General features: G+C 41.5%; 1 pseudogene across 1 annotated transcript; it reads right to left on the bottom strand.

Annotated features, from left to right (window-relative positions):
* Nucleotides 1-7,861: 7,861 nt before the first annotated feature.
* On the bottom strand, nt 7,862-9,037 carry LOC306658338 (thiamine transporter 2-like; annotated as a pseudogene). Its single transcript has one exon. The product of its transcript is annotated as a thiamine transporter 2-like (transcript).
* Between the last annotated feature and the right edge of the window lie 511 nt (nt 9,038-9,548).

A 9,548-nucleotide genomic window follows, 5' to 3' on the forward strand; every position in this document is an offset into this window, starting at 1 on the left:
AGCTACACATATCTTCCTGGCCCTATCCATCATGTCTAAATGGCTTATAGTACCTAATACAATGGAAACGATGTAAATATTTGTTATATTATATTGTTTAGAGTGTAAGGACAAGAACAGAAAGTCCACATGTGTTCATCACGGATGCAATTTTTTTTTGGTCAGATTTTTTGATGAGCAGATGCAGACCCTGTGGTAATAGGGACAACTAGAGTTGCTAATGACTAGGTACTATTTAGTTCCCCTACTATTTTTGCAGGTATGTTCATGAGAGAGTAACCTGTAATTTCCATTTCTTGGAATGTTTGTGGCAGTTTTTGGCAAGAAGGTTATGTTTATCCAACAAAACAAACTGGGAAACATTCCTTGTAAATATTTATGGAAGACTAGCATTATTTCTTACTTGAATATTTCCCATAATTCATTTGTGAAGCCAAATTGACCTGGAGTTTTCTTTCAGTGAAGATTTTTATTTAAGGATTAAGTGTCTTTCATGGGATTCTTCAGGCTTTTTATTCCTTCTTGTGCACATTTTAGAAAATTATGATTTTTTAAAGGGACTTTGCATTTCATCTGAAACTTCAAGTTTATTGGCATGAAGTTAGTAATAAAATCTACCATCGTCTCTTTAGTATTTGAAAGCTATGCAATCATGTCTTTTTTTTTCATTCTTGATCTTGATAGCTTGTGTCTCCCCCCCTTTTTCCACATGCAGACTTTCCCACGTTTACTGGTCTTTTCAAATGACTAATTTGATTTTGTTGATTTATATTGTACTCTTTTCTATTCTGTTGATATTTTTGCTCTTATCTATTGCTTCCTTCCTTTGGCTTTAATTCGCTGTTCTCTTTTAGCATCTGGAGACACATGTTTAAGTAACTTAATTCTGCCCTTTCTTTTTGAAAAGAAAGGCATTAGACTGCTTCCTCCTTGTCACTGCTCAGCTACGTGATGTAAATTCCGATTTTCATATTTTCTCTCTCAACCATTTCAAATTGTTCTCTAAGTTTGACTATAATTTCATCTCTGACCATGTTCTTTTTAAAATTTCAAAACATTTGACTATTTTTAAATCACAATTTGGTTAATGATTTTAGCTTCATTGTGATTGTCAGAATACATATTCTGTATGAAATTTGTCGAGGGCTGTCTAAGTCAGTTTCGGTCAGGATTCCTTGCTCACTTGAAAGGCATGTTTCCTCTGTAGCTACTGGGTGCAGTATCCAGATGTTGATTGTTGGGAATGTATTGAACATGAAGCTCAGTCTTCTTAATCCCTATTGACAGTTTTGTCTCTGTCCTTGAAAGAGGTGTGCTCTTATTTCCAGCTATGAGTGTGGATGTTCTTTATTTCGCACTTGAGTTTTGTCAGGTTTGCCTTAATACATATTTTAATTAGTATATTTTAAGCTATTTTGTACAGATTTAGAGTAGTTTCATTTATCCACTTATGGATTAACCCTTTCATCATTATAAATTAATTATGAAATTTACCATAGTAAAAAGACAAATCAGTCTTGCATTATTGTTTGCTTGGCTGCTATGAGGATCACAACACTAGCTTCCCTTTGGTTAGTGTTTGCATGGTACAGCTTTTCCAATCTTCAGCTTTCAACCTTTTGGAGCCTCTATTTTCAAGAAGTGTGTTAAAAGTCAGCTAGGGCTGAGGACGCAGCTCGGTGGTAGAGGCTTGCTTAGCATGTGCAAGGCCCTGGGTGTGAGTCCCAGCACTGCAAAAACAAAGTAACAAACCAATAAATGAATTAATAAAAAGGCAAAATAGTTCAGTTTTTATTATTTTTAGTTCCTTCAGCTGACTTTCTTGTACTTGGAGTAACTGTACAGGCACATTTGGATGATCTTGTTGATCTATTTGCTCTTAAATTTGCCACCTCCTTTGGGGCTTTCTCTTTGTCCTGCTGGTCTGGGCTCTTTCTTCTCTCTGTTACCTTTTGTTGCAAAAATGCGGTTTAAAATTACTTTCCTTCTTATTAATTTGTTAGCAGTACCTTCTTTTACTCTTCTTTTAGTGGTTACCATAGAGATGACAGCGTGTATTTTTGAACTAGCAGCCTACCTCCTTTTGACCAGTGCTTTGACAACACAAGGATGCTGTGGTACTTCAATGCATGACTCCTCCTTCCTTTTGTGTTGTTCTAAATTTTAATTCTACCTATATTTTTGTAAAGCGAGAAACACTAGTACTACTGTTGTAAAAATCAAACTGTTCTTCAGTTTACTTGAAATCCACCCTCTCGGTGCTGCTGTTTGTAGTGGATCATCTCCTTCTGCCTGAAGAACTCCCTTCGGTATTTCTTTTAGTGTGAGCCACAATTTTGCCACATTTTTGTTCAAAAAATGTCTTTATTTTGCCTAACATTGTGGAGACTATTTTTGCTGTCTGTAAGATTCTAGGTTAGTGGTTTTTACTTTCATTGCTTTACTGATAGACCAAGGGAAATGCTTTTAGAAAACCAAAGACCTCGGCACTCAGGAAATGAGAGGCGGTGTCCGGTCCCTTCACCTGTCTTTCCAGCAGCATCTCTCACCTCCTGAGCTAGTTTTCTTACCTTTTTAAATCAATCTGCCTCACCTTTTTCATCTTTTATAACTTTGTTATACTTGTCTATAGTTTTATAGAATAGCTACACTTCTATAACAGTGCGGAGAATATTCGATAAGTTCTTTTGAAAGGAAGCAGCCTAAATGAGCTCTGATGATTCACGTGGGCAAGGAAAATTGGGAGTGGAAACTAAATTGAGTCAACGCTTCGTGGAATCACATCATATTACGTTATGTGGCCAGATAAGAGGACATCAAAACCTGAAAATATGTCATTGCTTATTAGTTGTAAGCACTTTCCTTCATTCCCCTGATTAGTAGTCTTCATCAAGTCCTAAGTGAAATTTGATTGAAATAGGAATATAGTCACATTGTCTCTTGTAGGAAGCATTTGCTGTCACTTTGCAAAAGGCTATTCAGAGGGGCAAAATAAACACATTTTGTTGCTTCAGATTTAGACAAAAAGACCTGATAAACACTCACACTGCTATGTTTATATGAAGCACATAACTTGACTTGAATACCAAAGACTAAGCAGAGTGCTCCCAGGTATTTGTAGTGAATGCATGAGAAACAGGGAGACCTCATTTGCTACAGACCAGGCCCTGGAAACCAGCTTTCCCGGATTTCAGTTGACTTCCCACGGACCACTGTGAAGGCGTCCACCATCCCTGAAAACAAAGGAATGGACATGTACTGCATCTTGTTGATTTCTTTATAGTAAGGTAGCCTACAGGATTGTTAAAATCCATATTATACAACTGTTGTACCATTTCAGGGTAAAAGAAACACTGACTTATTGCAGATTTTGAATGAAAAAGTTACTTGATCTAGTCCTTTTAGAGTTTGACATAGATCAACTGAGTTTGTGTGTCCATAAATCTATAACCTGGAAAGCACCTGGGGAGCCCATTTTTTTTCTTTTCTTTTCTCTTTGAAGATGATAAAATGTAGGTGCAGAAACCTGGTGTCAAGTAAAAACAAATCTGGACTTTGGGAGAAGCTTTTTATTTTGAAGAGAGATAACTGCAATAGGAAATCTGCCAGTGTCCCAAAATCAAACAGAAAAAGGGTTTTCTTTTATAGGGGAAAGGAGGGGCAGGTGGAGATCAGCAGAATCCCTGCAGCGGAAGCTGGACAATCAGGGGGAAATGCTCCATGAGGCCAGACAGGAAAGTGTCCTGCTATGGTCAGCCAGCTCAGGAGGTGCTGATAAGAGGGCACAGTCCTCAAAATTTGTGGTTGCTCAGGGTTGTGACTAGTGGGGTTTAGGAGCCTGTAGTGAAGATAGGAGACTGATTCAAGTTTGGCCAAGATAAGGAAGGCAGAGAGTGAGAGGGGGGAACAGTGACCTCATGGCCATCCAGGGAGCTGTCTACTCTGTGGTACCCTCTCTGTCCTCCCATGATCTTCCCACCTGCCATCTTACCCACGCTCTCTCACTTTGCCTGAGGCTCGGTTTTCTCATTCCTCTCTATAACATCACTTGAAACTTGAAAAGTTTCTAAAAGATACGTGACAGATAGCAAACTGAATTCTCTCTGCATACTGTCCTGCCTATTTATGTAATCATTCCTTTCTTTATTTGCTCATTCATTCACTTACCCTTCAAGCATTTTTGAGCTCCCATGTGGCACAATATGGTGGCAAACGTTGGTGTCCTTGCTCTTAAAAACTGTGCAGCCCAATGGGAGAAATTAGATTAATAAGTTTCTAGTTTTAATACAGCAGAGTAAGAGTTATGAGGGAGGGCTGACCCTAACCCTAATCGAATCCTACCTCCAGTCCGGTCCTTCTCAACTAGGAATACTGGGGTCTGGATGGCAATATGCAAAGATGTATTTGGTTGTCATGACGAAGGGCATCCTGGTGGCATTTCGTGGTTTAGAGGCTGAGGATGTGGCCACACATCTTACAAGGTGCAGGACAGCCCCTCCATACCCAGCAAGGATTGTTCAACTCCAAATGTCAATATGCTAAAGTCAGAAACACTGATCCAAGCTCTGGCCTAACTAACCACGTGTTGGGGAGCACATGGTTACACATGGAGCACATGGTTGGGGAGCTATGGACCCATCCCAGGAGAAACTCCTCTTAAAATGTGCATGAAATTGATGTCGTATGAGGCGTTCCTACAATGTGCTGAGCTGAGCAGACAGGTGTCAGATTTCATACCATTTTCAGCTTCCCTTCTTAAAGATCTGGCTTAATTAATGTGAGGCCTTTTAGCAACCAGTCTATTTGGTTTTGCCTAAAAATTTGACATTGTGTCCTTGGTATTACAAAGATACTAAAAATCATTTGGGTTTTAAGAGTGTTAGACACTGACGTTGCTGGAATTTTAGCTTTTCTATACATGTCTCAAATAAGAGCTTATCATGGAACTAGGAGAGAATTTTCTCCCTGCGTCTCCCCAGGAGCAAGAATTTACAGTGAAAATGAGCTTAATATGATCAAATGTTAAAGAAGGTTTCTAGAAGTCAAATGGGAATTTTCAGAAAGGAAAAGGAGACTATTAACTCAACAATGGATTCTGAAATTTTCAATACTTAGGCGGGTGTGGAACAACTCAAGTTCAGAATAAATATCTTCAAAGTCTCATTTGATGTGAGAGCTTTGTTGTGTCAGGAAAATACATGTACATTGTTGGGGTAACTTCAAAGACTGCTCCGGGCTCTGCCCTTCCTATCTTGGGCCAGTAGGGCTTGCATCAGCCCACCCTGGAGCACTGGTGCCGGGGACACTCTGCCTGTCTGTTCCTGCATCTCCCTCCTTTGGAAAAGTGTTTCAAACACGACAAACCATAAACTGAAAATGGAGAAGAGTACATGAACCAGTATCTAAAAAAACCCAAATTACTGCAGCCTCTCAGCTGGAGGGACATTTTGACCAAGCAGGAAGTTCAGGAGAGGATCTGAAGGGTGAGTTAGATACTGGATCTGGAAACCCTCAAATGCCAGCAAGCTTCCCAGGGCCCTCTCAGGTCACCCAGTCTTCCTGCCTTTTTCCTATTGGGTAAAATGCAACATCAGAAATCCATCTCTAACTGAATAAGGATGAAACAGATGCCAGCCAGCTCCAGGGAGAGCAGTGAAGTGAATACTCAGAGGGCCAGCCCCCCTGACCAAGAGGTGCCTCACCTGCCACCACACACCTTGCCTTGCCTCACCTGGGGTGCTCTTGGTCTTCTGTTGTCACTGTCACCACAGCCAATAATTACAACTTCTTAGGGTTGTAATTATTACAACAAGTTGTCCCTGGTTTTTACCAACAACACTGGAATGACATGCATAAGGGCCGACAGAAAACGAGGCCGGACAGTCCAACGGTCTGGCTGTGCAGATGGAAGGGGAGGTTTCCAGAGCTCAGTCTGGAGCTCACTGTTATTCTTGCAGATATCTGGATGCAAAAGGGAATGGAGAAGTTGTGTAGAGAATAGTCTTAAATCAGAAGGCAACATACGTAGAGTTAAGGAAAGAAGCAATATAATTATCGAAGTTATCGACTTGAAATATGAAGTATGTTAAACCTAAGAGCTGTAGCTTTCAAACCCCTTTGTCCATAGCCCCGAGGAAAAAAATTTATATATTGACCACCACTTATAAATGAATGTGAACATAATTTTTGCAAAATAGAATGTATCCTTGTGAACTGATATGCTCCTTATATTACCCACTCACCCACCCACCCTATCCTACCCAATCTTATCTGATCTTTTGATTTAAATACTGGTCAGATTGGGAGTACAGCTCAGTGGTAAAGCATGTTCAAGGTCCTGGGTTAGCTCCTATGCAGGAGAAAGAAAGGAAGGAAGGGAGGAAGGGAGGAAGGGAGGAAGGGAGGAAGGGAGGAAGGAAGGAAGGAAGGAAGGAAGGAAGGAAGGAAGGAAGGAAGGAAGGAAGGAAGGAAGGAAGGAAGGAAGGAAGGAAGGAAGAAAATAATATGGTCAGCAACCCCACCAAATTGTTCAAGATCTAGAATCTGTACAGGGCCAATATACCCTTTTGTTACAGAGTTAGGGCCTTTCAGGAAACTGAGGCAGCTTGAAGACCACCTCCCACCCTGATTCTTACAATCAAGTCAGAAAGATTTCAGAAATGTCACTCAGGTAACAGGGCATGAGTTTATTGAAGGAATAGGAAAAGGGAGAGGGGACACTCTCAAGAGAGAGAGAGTAGCTCCTCTCAGAGAGGAGAGAGATAGTATGCTTCTCCTGCACTCCAGTTTTATTAGGGATCTCAGAGAAGTTTCCAGAGAATCCCACCCAGGTCCATGTCTTGAGTTTTGATACATCATACTTTCAGGGGCCAACTGCCATGGCGACTCTAGGTTATTTTGGTTCATGCTGATTGGTTTTAATTGAATTCTTTACCACGAATTCTTACAGATTTTATGATTAGGAGGAATTATCCTTATCTCCCTAAGTTTTGGGATCTGTTCTATGAAAAGGGTCACAAAGTCTCCCCCTTCAGGGTAACTTGGGTTCCTTATATTGACATTATTTTGGGCCTACATTTCTCTTGCAGATAACAGGTAGTTTGCTGAGGAATGTGACATATCCTGTCCACTTAAGTCTGGCAGGGCTTAAATTGCTTCTTGGGAAAGAAAGCACGTAGGAATCAGCACCGTGGGCCCAGTTTATAGAATTATTCCATTAACTGTATGTTAATGTTTCTGTCCCCTATCACTTTGGGCTTGTGACCCACATATCTTTTTCTGTTTATTATTACTTTTTACAATTCTTGTCACATATTGTGACTCCTTAAAAATGTGCACTGTACACTGTGCACCACCTCACATCAACAGCTTTCAAATGACCGTTGAAAGACTAGAGTTAGTGAAAGACTAGAGAAAGGAGAGGGTCTTGATTGTTCAAACTTAACCTCCAACTGTCCAAAGACAAGCCACATTTGGTCAGTAGGACGCCACAGTGTTGCTACTGTCTTTAGGGGTGGGTGGGACTTCATCCTGGTCTTTCATGACCTCAGCTGCCTTTTTTTAATTTTGTAACAAAAGTTTTATTTTTTCAAACAATCTGGTATTCAATGTTGAAGTTGCTACCACAGTGTTATCCAAGATTATAGTTCAAATGCTTAATAGTTCTTTTTGTGTTTAAACAATTAACAGAAAATTCTAATTTTTACTTAAGATCCTACAATATACAAATACCTCCACATGTATGATCCATTTTGGTTTTAAAAGCAATCTTATGAAATAAGCTGGCAGGTATCATTCTGACCTTTTAGGAGAACAGAGAGTGGATCAACTGGAGTTTCAACTGATTTGCCCACTTGGGAAGTGGCAGAACATGGAGAAAACTTGAGAAAGTGTTTTTTTTCCGTTGATTCGCCTGGCATCTCTGGTGTGAATAATGAATATGTCACATTAACCACATGTTGTATACTCTTCCTAACCTTGGGTTTTATAATCTGAGGTCTCATGAACTTTCTTTTCTCAGGCTCCAGGCACTGAAATGTACTTATTACGTTATTTCCAAATGCCTAACCAGTTTTTCTTTTTTAACCCTGGAGCATCTCAGCTACATATAACATGCACATTTTCTGCACATGGATAAGATAAAGGTTTGCATACCACCCCTCAAGGTTGCAAGGGCTTCTACTGCTCCATTATAGACTGAGGAATCTTGGGAGGGGGCCTTGTCGTCCCACAGGATCTGCACATAGTTCAAAACCTGGTGAAAACCCGCTGTGCAAAAAGCCCACCACAGGGACCAGTAGAAAAGACGCTTTGAGGCGTAGCACTCCCGCAAATCCTGGAACCACTGCACACGACTCCTCATTTCCTGGCTTCGGGCTGCTGGGCTGGCTCTCCTCCAGATGCTGGGAAAGGGTGCCTGATTCTTGACAGGCCACCTCATGACTCCTACCGGCTTCTTCTAGGACAGCAGCCTGTCCTGGTGTCCTCTGCGGAGCTTCTTTGCTGGGTTTTGCATGGAAAAACATGCTCTTCTTCGGCATTGGTAGAAAGAGTGAGAAAAAGAAGGCCAGGGAGACGGAGGCCAAGGTGATGACGTTGAGGTCAAAGTAGGACAGGTTTGCCAGGGAAACCAGGAGCTGGGCCAGCACCGAGGCCGCCGTGTAGGCCACCAGCGTGGCACTCCGACAGTAGCCGCTCACCTTCTGGTAGTGCTCTGGGCTGACCACGCTGTATATGTAGGCGTAGTAGGCCACCTCGGTGGCCGACACCAAACCATAGACGCACTCGACCAGCTGCATGACCTTCACTCCTTGGCCAAACAGCAGCAGCAGCCAGGTGACGATGAAGCTTAGCCCTGTAAGACGACCGGCTTGTAGCGCATGTAATCCGTGAGGACAAACACCGGGAGCAGCAGCACCCGGTAAGAGTAGGTCCAAAGTGGAAAGTTGTCTTCTGTGGTCTGCAAAATTAAACTGGGAGAGCACAAGGGCAGAAGCACCACAAAGTGCAATGCACTGTGGGTCTCTGACGCAGGCATGATTAAGATGATGTGCATCAATCCAGGACACGTTGTCTGCCAAAGTAGGTCTGGTTTCATATTTTACATGAAGTTTTGACAATACAGTGAAAAGCAACATAAAACAAAATTTAAGGAAATAAATTGAGGAAATGACAGATATTTGTAACTAGTGGCTTTATACCTCCAGAAAGAAGAGAAGAAGAAGAAGGAAGAGGAGGAGGAGGAGGAGGGGGAGGAGGAAGAGGTAGAGGAGGAGGAGGGGGAGATGTTGATCACCAAAATCCTTGACCTCTGTCTCTGCGGCACCTTTTTCTTACTCTTTCTACCAAGGTCAGAAAAGAGCACTTTTTCCCATGTTCTTAGTTGAGTCACCTGTCGTTAACTTTTTAAAAATGTAATTTGGTCTGCATAAACTATTGAGGTTGAGGAAAGAGGCCAGAATGCACAAGTTAATCTTCTTACACGTTGTATATATGGGGCAATCCAGAGCTGCTCAGGTTCTGCTGCTTGTGAGCACTTAACAAAATAG

Source organism: Sciurus vulgaris (genome assembly GCF_902686455.1).
Source record: "Sciurus vulgaris genome assembly, chromosome: 3".
NCBI classification, from domain to species: Eukaryota; Metazoa; Chordata; class Mammalia; order Rodentia; family Sciuridae; genus Sciurus; species Sciurus vulgaris.